We start from the raw sequence: 12,730 nt of genomic DNA, 5'->3' as shown, positions 1-12,730 counted from the left end.
TAGCTCAAGGATAAATTTGCAACTTTAGCCCTTGAATTTATTGTTTCAATATCAAATTTATGGAGCTGGGGCAGTGTAGGTTGATTTAGTTCCAATTTAAGTAATAGACAACTTCAATTTGGGACTTTGAGAGGTGCTTAATGGAGAATTTGCAGAGAAATGGTATGCATAGGGGCAAAACAAGGGAATTGTGGTGAATACCTGGACAAAGAACACGGAAAGCCTCCGGGTTGGACAGGGGTGCTCGATGCAGCTGAATTGATGAGTTGTGGCGGCTCCAACTTTGAATTTGGTGTTTAGGAAGCAATTTCGTGGCGAAAAGGCTTACAACGGCTCAGTCACTTTCGCTCGAAAATGACATAAAACGGTCAAAAACGGGCTTTTTAACGACAAATTTGGACAAAAAGGGACATTGGCGCTTTTCCGCCGATGACGTCAGCATGACGTCATGGCGGGGCCCAGGGTACGGAGGGTGACGTGGACGCTGAGCTTGAGGCCAGCGTGGCTGGACACGGTGGCGGGCGGAGAGCGGTGGCAGGGCTGCGTGGAGGGCCACGAGGCGCGAGGGCGGGCAGAGGCGGCACGACGTCATAATGATGCGCGGGTGACATAGCAGGGAGGTGGTATCGGGGAGGTGGTAAGCGGTCTCCCCACACCACCTTTGGGCGAAGGCGGTATCGGGGAGGGGGGCTCCGAACAACCCCGCCGCTTGCCACGCGTCCCGGGTACGGCCACCAATACCGCCATCTCCCCGGACATTAAAGGGAGGCATGTAAGGGTTTGAAAAAGACAGCCCACCGTTGGATCGGGGGCGGCGGATGATCGACGGTTGGCGGGCGCTGTTGATCGATCGTGCAACTTTGGGTTGGGTCCCGCCCGACCATTAAAATATTCAATTTAATATTTGGGACGCGGGACTTTGGGTTTTGGGGTTTTTGTGGGTTTTTGAATTAATCTGTCGGGGGAAAAAGGGTTAGAATTAGGTTTGAGCAGAGGGAAAGGGGTTTTTTGTGAAATTTTTTAGGAAAAAAGGGGAAATGAGGGTTTAGGGTAGGTTATCACTCTGACCAGAGGTTAGAGAAATCCCAAAACAGGGTTGACCATAGTCCCTGGTGGACTAATGTCTCCCTTAGACAAAATTATTTAGCTATAGTGCTAAAAGGGGGGGATATTTATACATTGCTTGGGGTTTATACACCATGGTGTTATAATAGTAGGGGAAAGGGGGACATAGCGGATTTGATGTAAATACAGTTAGTAGTTAGTACTGGGGGGGGTTGAGAATGGGAAGTGGTAGTTACTAAGCTTTTCAGGAATCAAACTTAGTTAGGAAGTAGATCAAAATGAAAAGAATTTTTACACAAGAAATGTGGCTTCTTTTCAAAGAAAGAAGTCATTTATGACATAAAATTTGTACAAATGAAGAGTATAAGGAGGACTAGCTAGGTAGATCCTGCAGTGCTCATGGGAGGTTAGTAAGAAACTTTGAAGGGGATGAGGGAAGTTAGTGATGATTTGGCACTTTTCCATATAGAACATTGCTCTTGCCTTTCCTGCTGATGGCCACTTTGATTTGCTCCAAGTGATGTGCTTGGATTTTGCTTTCTGCAACCTTCAACTGCCTACACTGCCTATTATGCCTAACATTTTTTCTTCATTTTTGATGGGTGCACTTGGTCTTGCAAACCCTGATAATTCTTTTTCTTTTTGCTGCCCTCCTATCTAAGTCTACCCTTATGACTTCCAAGGGCCCAGATTAAGCAGTTGGGCTCCTTTCTTTCTCTATCAACCTAGTCATCTGTCAAGCTTGAACTGTTTGAACAGGTACTTCTTCTCTAGTCTACAACATAAAATTTAAAACATGGAGAGGCCCAGCTTGAGCTGTTGGGCCACCCATCAAAGTAGTAGTGGCAATTTGAAATAGCCACTTTCATGGTCTTTGTTTGGGGTTCATTTCTTTTATTTTTTCTCTGACCAATTCATTTTCTTGCCCTTCGATTTTTCTTTTAAGGCATACCCTCTTTACATTTTTTAAACTGTTTGTTTCTTTCACAAAAATGGAACCTTAGCAGCATGGAAGGTAGACATTTTTGGCACTATCATGAGAGATGAGAACCTATTGGTATAGGAGGCTAACATTATCCACTGTTGCTTTCAAAGGCAAAATTATATATTTTTATAGGACTAGACATGCTTTAGATCCCCAATAGATGAATGGCTTGTCTCTTCTCCATTGTTGCTTTCAGAGGCAAAAATATCTATTTTTATAGGACCAGGCATGCTCTTCAAGCTTGGGCTCCTCAGACTTGGGATCTTGCTTGCATATGGAACTACCAGTTGAATGTTAATATGGGGACTTTGAAGCCTTGGAGGATGTTCCTCTTGTTGCTCATGATTACTGAGAAAAAGACATATTCACATTGCAACAATTGGATGCAAGACTCTTTTGCAAGGGGTATTTTTTAAAGGCAAACACTACAATACAAAAGGCCCTTTTTCCATCTGTCGGGACCTCTCAACAATTATATTACAAGTATAGGCAACAATGTGCATACTTATCCCGCAATCACTTGTTTGACCACTGGAATTCAATTTCTAGATTACCCAATTGGCTAGTCTTACTCTTGACTAGTAGGAGAGTGTACACAACAACAATTGCTCCCAACATGAAAACACAATCAATATAAATGGTGACAGTGTAGGTTTACAGTACATGCTTGGGTTTCCCATTGACTACTTCAGGTTGATGGATAACTTGGCCTCCTATTGACCATAGCAAGGATTCCTCCCATAACTCGATTTACTCTCTCATCCATATTTATAATTAGAATACTTGCTTGAGTGATATGTTCCATCTAGGATTTTACTCATACTAATATCCATATAGATTGGCCTTGAACCCATATGTAGGTTGAGGTTGAGGTCGAGGCTTGGGCCTCCATAATCAAATCCTTTGCCACAACCACAATAGTGGATTCATCTTCGTCATAGGAAGGGGTCGATCTGGATATAAGTGTGGGTCTCTATTCATTTACATCATTGAAAATATAACAGAACATGTATGAGCACATAGACAATACATATTGCAAAGAATAAATTTCATTGACACTACATATTGTAAAGAATAAATTTCAATCATTAGTTTGAATGTTATAGCTTCCCATATAAGAGAACACATACGAGCACATAGACAATACATATTGCAAAGAATAAATTTCAATCATTAGTCTGAACGTTGTAGCTACCCAGTGAGATCATGTTATGCCCCTTGGAGCTACTAGAGGATATGTATATTTGCCAATGGTTATGAAACTCTCATTTCTCTATTGTCGCATATCCCTATACAACCGACTTATGACCTTTTTTTTGCAACATGTGGTGCAATTGTTATCACATATCCCTATGCTACCGACTTACGGTGTTTTTTTTGCAACATGTGGTGCAATTGCTAGTTTTAATTGTGCAAAAGAATAAGGGACATAATGAGAGATCAGTGGTTACATAGTGTGAAAATAATAATGTATAAGAAAACTTACTAAAATGTTCAAATCCATCTAGCTAACTTTGTAAACTATGCATGGAGAATATATGAATTCAACTAGTAATTATAGTTATATAGTCCAAATCAAAACTATGTCAAACCAATGCTAACAAAAAAAATTAATAATAATAAATAAATAAAAGAAAACAAATATTAATAATTCAATATTAAAAAAGCCATTATATTAATTTGTATTTTAATCTAAATTATTTTAAACCTAATTTAACTTATAATTATCCCTAAATATTATTTCAGAATGTAAATTAAGTCATCACTCTCATTCAAAAAAACCAAGCTATGTAATTTGAATTTGATCGATATCTTCATTACAGGTGGGAGATACTTTACAAATGTAAACAAACAATTAAACATAAAGAAAAAATTACAAAACATGAGTTTAAAAGACTGTAAATGCCATAAATAACCCTGCAACACATACCACGAGTCTTGCTTGCTTGTTATGTATTTATAATAAGCCTCAGAAGCAAGAACCAAAACTGCTTTGATAAGCTGAATCTGAAATTCGTTGATCGCTGCGACTGCTTTAGTAAACTGAACCCGAAATTGGCAGATCGTCATAGATCCATGGTTTCAGGAAACACTGCTCATATGGAAAGGAGCCTGGACCCTGATTTCCAACTTCTATTGATTCATCCATGGTTACTATAAGATCAGGACTCTCTGACAACCCATGATATGATTCCAAGGCAGATAATTATTTGGAAAATTCAATCTGCACGATGCTATCCTCTATTTTGCAGCATTCTATGTCACCATTGACCTCAATAGAGATATCCACTGCAAAGAATTTTGTCCCATCGTTGACCTCCATGAATGTCTCCACTGGAAAACTTTATGTCCCACCGTTCACCCCAACAGAGGTATCTGCAGGTTTGTCTTTAACAACAACCTGAAGTGGGGGTTTTATGTCTATAAATAGAGACTCATGTCCAACATCATATTTAGATGAAATTTCTGGGATTTTCGTCTCATGACCCCATGGGAAGTGTGCCCCATCAAATGAGTTGCTGCTATGATCAGAATCAAAATAACCTCCTGAATGGGAAGATTTCACCAGTTCGAAATTTGCGGCATCGCCATAAGGAGTGGACATGAAATCGCTCACCTCTTAATAGTTGTGGCTACAGATATCACAAGAGCATGATTGCTGCAAAGTTTGGCTCAAATTTATATGCTCACAAGATTGGACTGTGGATGCATTTGAAGTGCTTCGAAATGGAGCACTGGAATTTGTTGAAATATGGCAACAAGAATATTCCAATTTAATTTGTCCTTGAATTAAATTGTGAATTAAAATCGAATTTAGTCTTAATTTCTACTTGGAAATAATTAATTAATTAATTTTAAATTAATTAGTTGGAGAAATTCAAGTTAGAAGTCTTTCTGAAGTCATGCAAGAGTTATCCCTTAAATTAAGAAGATAAGATAGAGTTATATTTGAGTTGTAATTAGTTAACTCAGTTTATTGAGTAAAGTCCAGTTAAATTAGTTCCAAACTGTTTGAGGAACAAATAGCGAGTTAACAGTAAGTTGATGGATGCATGCACTCAACTAGTGCTACTCTAGTTAATTGAAGATTCCCTCATGAGAAACTCATGCATATCTATTCTGAGAAATACCCAGTTGAGATAAATGTCAAGGACAATGTACTATTAGTTGCATGTTTTTTCTCAAAGAGAAAACTCATGCATGCAGTCAAGGATTCATCCTCGAAGATTGCACAGTTTTGGAGGAAGATCATCCACTTTGTAGATTGGGTTTTCCACTTGGTAAGAGAAGATCATCCACAAGGAACAACACAAGGAAATAGGAACTTGGAGGGCAGAGAAGAAGGCTGGAGAGAAGCCAAGATTGTCTGTGAGCATCTATGAGGATTGTACTGAGAGCTGGCTAGTTGTGAGAGCTAAGGCTTTGTATGATTCCTATGTATTTCCACCTGTATGATAATACAATAGTCTGAGGTTTTTAGCTGAGGCTTTCCCAAAAGTATTTTCATGTTGATTGTGCCATTGATTCTTTTTCTTTTGTTTATATTGTTTAGCTCGATCTTTAAGCTTCCACAAATTGATAGTAGAAGTAGGTTATCGTATCCTGCTTTGATTTATATTGCATTATTGGGTTAACATACATCAGATTTTCTACATGGTATTGGAGCAATGAAAAATATACTAAGAAAAGAATTCGAAGTTTGAAGTTCGGGGTTGCAGGTGCAAATCGAATTCATATCATACTTCAAGGTTGGCCAATGGCGTTCTATGGCTTGAGACTCAACTATGCCTTGGAAGGTAGCTCGAATTACATAGCATGGAAAAATAGAATGGAGGCTGTATTAGAAGAAAATGGCTTGAAGGAATTCATTGATCAAGAAATACCAAAGCCATCTTCAACTAATGCACAAGAGTTGGCTGAGTCGAAGAAGTGTGTGGTGAAGGTGAGACGGATCATCCTTGAGGGAGTTCGAGACCATATCGTCTTGAGTCTCCATGGGAAGGATACTCCATTTTCAACGTGGAAGACATTGAAGGACCTCTACGAGAACAGTAGTGACCAGAGGAAATTGGCGCTCAAGGATAAGCTTTGAAGAATCAAGATGGAGAAGGGCGATACTATTTCCACATATCTGAACAAGCTCACCACCTGTAGGGATGAGCTTGGCAGTGTGGGAATAACTACTGCCGATGATGATATGGCGAGCCTCACTCTCCTTGGCCTTCCAAAGAGTTGGAATAGCTACCAGGACTCTGTGAATGGAAGGGGGAAACTGCTGGATTGGGAACAACTGTGGTTAGATCTTATGCAGGAGGAGATTAGGAGGAGCACACGAGATGGTTCTTCATCCAAGAATGATGATGAAGAAAATCTTGGCTTAGCAGGTAAGGCAAGGAAAGGGAAGAGGAAGGCTTCCCATTTCAAATCAAATTCTTCTCATGGAGGGAAGAAGGGTGACATGTCTAAAGTAAGATGCTTTAATTATCACAAGATGGGACATTATGTAACTAATTTCCCATCGAAGAAGTCCAAGAAGGGATCCTTGGAAGGATTGGAAGGTGAGGCATTAGCCTCTCAGTTCGAAACAAACTTTACTCTCATCGCATGCATGGTATCATTGATGATGGGTTGTGTCTGGTATCTTGACAGTGGAGCCTCATTCCACATGACCAGTGATAAAAATTTATTTAGTGCCTTAGAGGAGAAACACCTCAAGATGCACATAGAGATGGGTGACGACGGAAGGTATAGTGTTTCAGGAGTGGGCACAATTGCTTTTCAGAGGGAGCATGGAGCTCCTATCACCTTGACATATGTGCCTGGACTGAAGAAGAACTTGGTATCGGTCATGATGTTGGAGGACAAAGGCTACGATGTTGTCTTCAGTAAAGGAAAGGCATTCCTAAGACACATAGCCATGCGTTAGACCAAGAGGATAGGGATTCAGGTGAGAATCTCTATAAACTAGAGGTAGATGATTGTGCAACATTGAGTATGAAAGCATAATTGGTGCAAAGCCAAGACATTGGCGAGTTGTGGCGCAGGAGGTTGGGCCATTTGAATCATGGGGCTTTGAAGATAATGCAATAGATATCTACAAAACTTCCCAAAGGTAAACTTGAGCAAGTTGACACATGCAAAAGGTTGTACCTTGGGAAAGTACACCAAGTCTTCCTTTCATGATCGAGATAGTCGAGCAAAGGCTATCTTAGAGTGAGTTCATACTGATGTGTGGGGACCATTCTCGATGACATCCACAGTGAAGAAAAGGTATTATGTGATTTTCATTGATGACTATTCTCATAAATGCTAGATTTATTTCATGCAGAAGAAGGACCAAACCTTCACAAAGTTTTGTGAGTTCAAAGATTTGGTCGAGAAAGAGTCAGGAAAGAAGATCAAGGCCTTGAGAAACGACAACAATGGAGAATATGTCTCTCAAGAGTTTAAGGACTTATTTGCAGCGGAAGGAATTAAACAAGAGTTGATGGCACCTCATAACCCACAACAGAATGGGGTGGCCGAGAGGAAGAGCAGAACTGTTGTAGGGGCAACACGGGCAATGTACATGACCAAGGCTTACCACTTCACTTGTGGGCTGAGGCATGCAACACAACGGTCTATTTGCAGAATAGAAGCCCACATTGCATACTTGGGATGAAGACACCAGAGGAAGCTTTCTCCAGTAAGAGACCAGATGTGGGTCACTTTAGGATCTTTGGGTCATCGATATATTGCCATGTGACAAAGGATGCATGGAAGAAGATTGAGCCGACAACGGAGTTGGGGATATTTTTCGGATACACCGATACACCTTAGATCTATTGGGTGTATTTGCCTACCAGTCAGAGGACAGGGGTTCGAAAAGATCTCAAGTTTGATGAGCAGAAGGCCATGCGAGTTTCCCTTGAGAGGGAGCTCCAACTACATGCGGTGGAGGAATTGTTGGTTCCTAAGGAGGAGGAGCCTCAGACTGATGCGGAGCAGTCACATGCAGAGGTTCTAAGAGTGGAGACAACCACTCAAGCAAAGTCTTCTAGAGATGGACGGAAGCACACAAGACAAGCTGACAGATTGTTGGAGGACGCGAGAGAGAATGTGGGAGCACCATCTTCTCAGCACAGATAGAGGAGGTCACCAGAGAGGTACGCTAGATACATGGCCCTTGCTGGGGAATGTGTTGAGACCAAGCCATCTTCCTTTGAGGAAGCAGTGTAACAACCGATTTGGGTTGATGGTATGGTGGATGAGTATGACTCCATAGTTCGTAACAGTGTTTGGGACATGGTTTTGAGACTGGAGAACAAGTCAGTTGTGATTTCCCGTTGGCTTTACAAGGTAAAGCAAGCTGCTAATGGTAGTGTGGAGAATCATAAGGCAAGATTTGTTGCCCATGGCTTTTCACAGGTCGAGAGGATCATGTTGTTGCAGTATATTTCGACAGAGGAGCAAGATGCTGACATTTTGACAAAGGCATTGTCAAAGTGTAAATTCGAGTTCCATAGAGACAGGATCGGGGTGGCAGATTATCCCTTTCTTGTTAAGAGGGAGTGTTGAAATATGACAACAAGAATATTCCAATTTAATTTGTCCTTGAATTAAATTGTGAATTAAAATCAAAGCTAGTCTTAACAACTATTTGGAAATAATTAATTGATTTATTTTAAATTAACTAGTTGGAGAAATTCAAGTTAGAAGTCTTTATGAAGTCATGCAAGAGTTATCCCTTAAATGAAGGAGATAAGATTGAGTTATATTTGAGTTGTAATTAGTTAACTCAGTTTACTGAGTAAAGTCCAGTTAAATTAGTTCCAAACTGTTTGAGGAACTAATAGTGAGTTAACAGTCAATTGATGCATGCACGCACTCAACTAGTGCTACTCCAGTTAATTGAAGATTCCCTCATCAGAAGGTCATGCACGTCTATTCTGAGAAAGACCTAGTTGGGATAAATGTCAAGAACAATGTACTATCAGTTGCATGTGTTTTCTGAAAGAGAAAACTCATGCATGCAGTCAAGGATTCATCCTTGAAGATTGCGCAGTTTTGGAGGAAAATCATCCACTTGGTACATTGGGTTTTCCACTTGGTAAGAGAAGATCATACACAAGGAACAACACAAGGAAATAAGAGCTTGGAGGGCAGAGAGGAAGGCTGGAGAGAAGCCAAGATTTCCTGTGAGCATCTTTGAGAGCTAAGGCTTTGTATGATTCCTATGTATTTCCACCTGTATGATAATACAATAGTGTGAGGTTTTTAGCTGAGGCTTTCCCCAAAGCATTTTCATGTGTATTGTGCCATTGATTCTTCTTCTTCTAGTTATATTGTTTAGCTTGATCTTTAAGCTTCTGCAAATCAATAGTATAAGTAGGTTATAATATTCTGCTTTGATTTATATTGCATTATCGGATTAACCTACATCAAATTTTTTACAGATTTTAGGCACTGAGAGTATCGATACTCGATATCATCGGAGACTGAGACTAGAAGATCCGATCTGCAGGCATCCTTCAAGGAGGGTTCCATTGTTTACACAGTAACCATCTAATAAGTCATGCATTGGCGAATATAAGGGTTTTACCTTACTGTTCATATTCAAACCGAACATTAAATTTGGGTTCTTTTGTACATGACTTCACTTTCTTCCTTGACATTTTCTTTTTACTGTCCACTTTTTCAGAACACAAGTGATCGACAAAGTTGAGCTTGGCTATCTTGACTCTGATCTTTTATAGCCTCTGCATCATAGGCTTTGGTTGCCTCCTCTACAGTGTCAAACATTCCGAGCCAAACCCTAATGCCCTTTCTGGGATCTCAAATCTCCTCAACCCATTTTCCTTATGGACACTACTTGACACCTCTATATAAATTCGATTTCTTTCTCGCGATCTCAGCGGAGGAATTTTCAAAATCCTTGAAAGGAGGAATGTCGAATATGACTCCATAGTTTGTAACAGTGTTTGGGACATGGTTCCAAGAGTGGAGAATAAGTAAGTTGTGAGTTCTCGTTGGCTTTACAAGGTAAAGTAAGCTACTGATGGTAGTGTGGAGAATCATAAGGCAAGATTTGTTGCCCGTGGCTTTTCACAGGTCCAGAGGATCATGCTGTTGCAGTATATTTCGACAGAGGAGCAAGATGGTGACATTTAGACAAAGGCATTGTCAAAGTGTAAATTCGAGTTCCATAGAGACAGGATCGGGGTGGCAAATAATCCCTTTCTTGTTGAGAGGGAGTGTTGAAATATGACAACAAGAATATTCCAATTTAATTTGTCCTTGAATTAAATTGTGAATTAAAATCAAATTTAGTCTTAACAACTACTTGGAAATAATTAATTAATTTATTTTAAATTACTTAGTTGGAGAAATTCAAGTTAGAAGTCTTTATGAATTCATGCAATAGTTATCCCTTAAATTAAGGAGATAAGATTGAGTTATATTTGAGTTGTAATTAGTTAACTGAGTTTACTGAGTAAAGTCCAGTTAAATTAGTTCCAAACTGTTTGAGGAACTAATAGTGAGTTAACAGTCTAGTGCTACTCTCAACTAGTGCTACTCCAGTTAACTAAAGATTCCCTCATGAGAAGCTCATGCACGTCTATTATGAGAAAGACCCAGTTGAGATAAATGTCAAGAACAATGTACTATGAGTTGCATGTGTTTTCTCAAAGAGAAAACTCATGCTTGCAGTGAAGGATTCATCCTCAAATATTGCGCAGTTTTGGAGGAAGATGATCCACTGGTGATTCGGTTTTCCACTTGGTAAGAGAAGGTCATCCACAAGGAACAACGCAAGGAAATAGGAGCAGAGGAAGGCTGGAGAGAAGCCAAGATTTCCTTTGAGTATCTGTGAGAGCTAAAGCTTTGTATGATTCATATGTATTTCCACCTGTATGATAATAAAATAGTGTGAGGTATTTAGGTGACGCTTTCCCCAAAGTATTTTCATGTGTATTGTGCCATTGATTCTTCTTCTTATAGTTATATTGTTTAGCTTGATATTTAAGCTTCCGCAAATCAATAGTAAAAGTAGGTTATAGTATTCTGCTTTGATTTATATTGCATTATCGAGATAACATACATCAAATTTTCTATAGACACTAAGAGTACCAATACTCAATATATCAAATTTTCTATAGACACTCAGAGTACCAATACTCAATATCATGAGACTAGAAGATCCGATCTGCAGGGATACTTCAAAGAGGGTTCCATTGTTTACACAGTAACCATCTAATAAGTCATGCATTGGGGAATATATGGGTTTTACCTTACTGTTCATATTCAAACCCAACATTAAATTAGGGTTTTTTTTACATGACTTTACTTTCTTCCTTGACATTTTCTTGTTACTGTCCACTTTTTCAGAACACGAGTGATCGGCAAAGTTGAGCTTGGCTATCTTGACTCTGATCTTTTATAGCCTCTGCATCATAGGCTTTGGTTGCCTCCTCCGCAGTGTTAAACATTCCGAGCCAAACCCTAATGCCCTTTGTGGGATCTCGAATCTCCTCAGCCCATTTTCCTTATGGACACCACTAGAAACCTCTATATAAATTCGATTTCTTCCACCTCGCGATCTCGGCTGAGGACTTTCAAAATCCTTGAAAGGAGGAACGTAAGCAAGAATCACCTCATTCTCACTACCTTCAAAACCCAACCAAAGTAAAAATAACCATAAAAAAATGAACCCTAGGAAGCAATAACAATTTCTTGAATGCAGAGAAATCGTTAATATCGGGAACTCACCTGAAGAAAATTCATGCTTGGAGTTGACAATATTTTTGCTGGGCTTATTCTTTTGCTTGTATGCCTCGTCGAAGCTGCGCGATTTATCTAAGGATTCTGACACGGCTCTGCCATTGATGAACAGGTCAACAAAGTTATCAAAACTGGGTCATAAATTCCTCGGAGTTATACGCCGAGATCAGTTTGCGGGAATGAAATCCAGAATAATGGCACCTCCACACATCCTTTTTAAAAAAAAAAACAGTTGCTGCTGCGTCGACAGAAAACGAAACAAGGGCTTGACCAAGAAAACACTAGTGATGAGTCACAATGAAACTATCGGGTCCTTCTACAATTACTCTTATGCCAAAGCATATATAACTGCGCAGAAATGTTGGACTGTTGTGTTACGATGCGCAAATTTAATTATTAAAAAAATTTATATTATTATATTCGCTGATAACAACAATATCCCTCCCGATAACAACAACGATCTCTACGACGGCCTCAATGGTAGTTTCAACCCATCCTCCTCCGCCATTATCCTCTTCGTGCTGGTGGGCTTGTTTTTCTTCGTAGGCTCTTCAAGAAGCTGATATTGTCTAGCAAAGCCTTTAGCTGTTAGGCAAATTACTACAAGTAGACCTATGAGGAACTTTTAGCTTCATGGATAGCCATGAAACGCTCGCTAAATCTGTCTAACTTTTGAGCTACCATAGTTTTGGCAAAATAGAAAAATGACAGTTGTGAGTGCAAAACAGAAAAATATCCACTGTTATTCAAACCAAATCTAACCTTTTCCAAGTTGAACGTCTATTTAGATTAATCAATACCTTAAGCATTGCTTCCAAGAAACCAAGAATAGTTTCTACAAGCAGACGCTTCAGAAGCAGAGGTAGACGAAAAAAAATGAAATGAACCAGATGCTTCAGAAGCAGAGAATAGTAATTG

The 12,730-nt window shown here is 39.6% G+C and overlaps 1 pseudogene; it reads right to left on the bottom strand.

Annotated features, from left to right (window-relative positions):
- Positions 1-4,085: 4,085 nt before the first annotated feature.
- Positions 4,086-12,023, bottom strand: LOC149264917 (uncharacterized; annotated as a pseudogene).
- Between the last annotated feature and the right edge of the window lie 707 nt (positions 12,024-12,730).

This window comes from Pinus tabuliformis, chromosome 6 (assembly GCF_031772625.1).
Source record: "Pinus tabuliformis cultivar Carrire ecotype Pingquan chromosome 6, CPIR1, whole genome shotgun sequence".
NCBI classification, from domain to species: domain Eukaryota; kingdom Viridiplantae; phylum Streptophyta; class Pinopsida; order Pinales; family Pinaceae; genus Pinus; species Pinus tabuliformis.
This window is presented reverse-complemented; position numbering and strand designations above follow the sequence as displayed.